The sequence below is a fragment of the Alosa sapidissima genome, chromosome 7 (assembly GCF_018492685.1).
Source record: "Alosa sapidissima isolate fAloSap1 chromosome 7, fAloSap1.pri, whole genome shotgun sequence".
Lineage (NCBI taxonomy): Eukaryota > Metazoa > Chordata > Actinopteri > Clupeiformes > Clupeidae > Alosa > Alosa sapidissima.
Window position 1 is genome coordinate 4,747,107 of NC_055963.1, and position 2,076 is coordinate 4,749,182.

At 36.2% G+C, this 2,076-nt stretch overlaps 1 protein-coding gene across 1 annotated transcript in view; it reads left to right on the top strand.

The window, feature by feature from the left end:
* Positions 1-1,835, top strand: part of nfatc2a (nuclear factor of activated T cells 2a) — a 27,741-nt gene extending 25,906 nt beyond the window's left edge. The window contains exon 11 of the mRNA XM_042098936.1: positions 1-1,835. This exon is cut by the window's left edge and continues 95 nt beyond it. The gene's annotated coding sequence lies outside the window, so the exon portion shown is untranslated.
* The last annotated feature ends 241 nt before the right edge of the window (positions 1,836-2,076 follow it).

Genomic DNA, 2,076 nt, shown 5'->3' on the forward strand with positions numbered 1-2,076 from the left:
CTCCTCACCCCCTCTGATCGCCCATCTCACCATGTGGGGCTGTGTGTGGACAGCAACAGGGACTCTGCTATTCAGCAGCATCTGAAAAGAGTGTGTTTTTCAACTTGGCCCATAGCTGCTGGCTTGAGCATTTAATTGTGTCTCCAGATTTTGAAGACACTAGGCCTTAAAAAAAAAAATGAGTTACCCATTTAGATAATCCAACCAAAGAAAAGGTCAAAGACACTATCAACTCATGCTGAGAAAGAGTAGGGTATTTCCCCTGGGAACAGTAGCAGCCAGTAGTTTACTAGAGAATCTGGTTACCTTTGAACTGACATACACAGTCTGTCAAACTCGTATGATGCCAAACGGTCATTGCTTTCATCTGTGTGTGCCTTCAGTGCGCACGGCCACATTTACACCATCAAAGGGTTGTCAGTACTTTCAGCTTTCCTTACCAGTTTCCTGAAATAATCTCAGTATTCGGTTAAACCCTCCTGTTGGAAGGGACGATAGTTTTGATTGTGTAGAATAATCAAATGTCATTTGAAATCTCATGTGCCTCAGTTTAGCATTCTTGCCATATGTAAAATGCTCTTTAAAGGGAATCTTCAAAATGCCATTGTACTTTACATGTTACTGTGTTTGTTTATTATGGGATGTTTTTCAAACTATAACATGACGAAAAGTCTTGTTGCCTTTGTAAATACAGCTAGTCATTACAACCAAAGAGACAAGATTTTTCTGAAACTATTTTCATTGTGTGGAAAGCTTTTGGGCTAAGCTAACTTCAGACAGTCAGAATGTGAGCTATATTCTGTTTTTGATCCTGACTCCTAGCTTTGTATTACCTGTTTCTATGCAACGGATGCTCAGCTTCTTGCCCATACTTTGAGTACCTGGCCTTACACTCCTGTTTTGGAGGATTCCCCTTCACATGTTGCCTGTATGCATCCTTTCCTAGGCTTATGTGTCTGCTTAAAAAAGCAATGTGTTTTTTTTTTCCTATGGTGCTTTCATAACTTGTCTTGGAAGCATTTTACAACTTGCACTTGGAGGCATTTTGTAGGTTGTTAGATCTTAAGAGAGCTAATAAAATCATCTCAATGAACGTCTGTAGTGTTAACAATGTAGAGGAAATACATCATTTGAATACAGACAAGTTACTTAGGTTAGTCATTGGTTTTCTAACATGTGTCTGGGACATTATGTACACCAAATGTAACTAGTTAAACCTATTGCATTACATTGGCAATATGAAATGAGTTAAAGAAAAACCAAAGCCATGAAAGCTGATGTCTCAGCTGTCTCTTTCAAAAAGCAAAGAATTTCTAAGTCTGTATTGATCTAATCAGCATGTGAGAGATGCGCTCATTGTACAGTTCTAAGTGTCTTATCACGGTAACACCATGAATGTATACCAATGACTTTTCATGTCTGTTGTAAATATATTTTGAATATAATGTGATGTATAAAATGTTTCTTTTTGAAATATCTAGTTTTAGTAGAAAATGTGTATTTTTACGAACTGAATCAGTTGTTGTCTTAGTTTTATTGTTGTCATTTATCCAAAGCATAATATATGAAATGCCAAAGATAGAAACCTGTAGCCATTCTTCATTTTAGTTCCATAATATTAATATAATATCTTTTTTTCTTAAAAGAGGCAAATCTATATTTTTGTTTCAGACGTCTTATAATGTTTTTATATAAGAATTTTATAAGAAAGCTTCTTGTGTTTCATTTGGTAATTTGTTGCGATCTCATGCTGTTTGTGTGTAGACTATGCAGTGTGCTATGCTTTATGTGTCTCTGCAGTAATATGAGCAATAAATCAGATATCAGAAACATCATCTGCTAATCGCAGTAGTCATTTCACTGTAACTTGCTTTCATGAATCTACATTAACTCATTGTTTACATTACATCACATTACAAGTGAGAGAAGCAGAATGACCATTTTTCATAAAATTCTACCAACCACGGCATTGCTAAAGTTGTGCACTTTTTGGAGAGTCTCTTGTCAAAATGTAGACAGGACAACCTAGCAGGCCCTACATAATGTAACCTACATAACCACCTTCAAAGCTTCTTA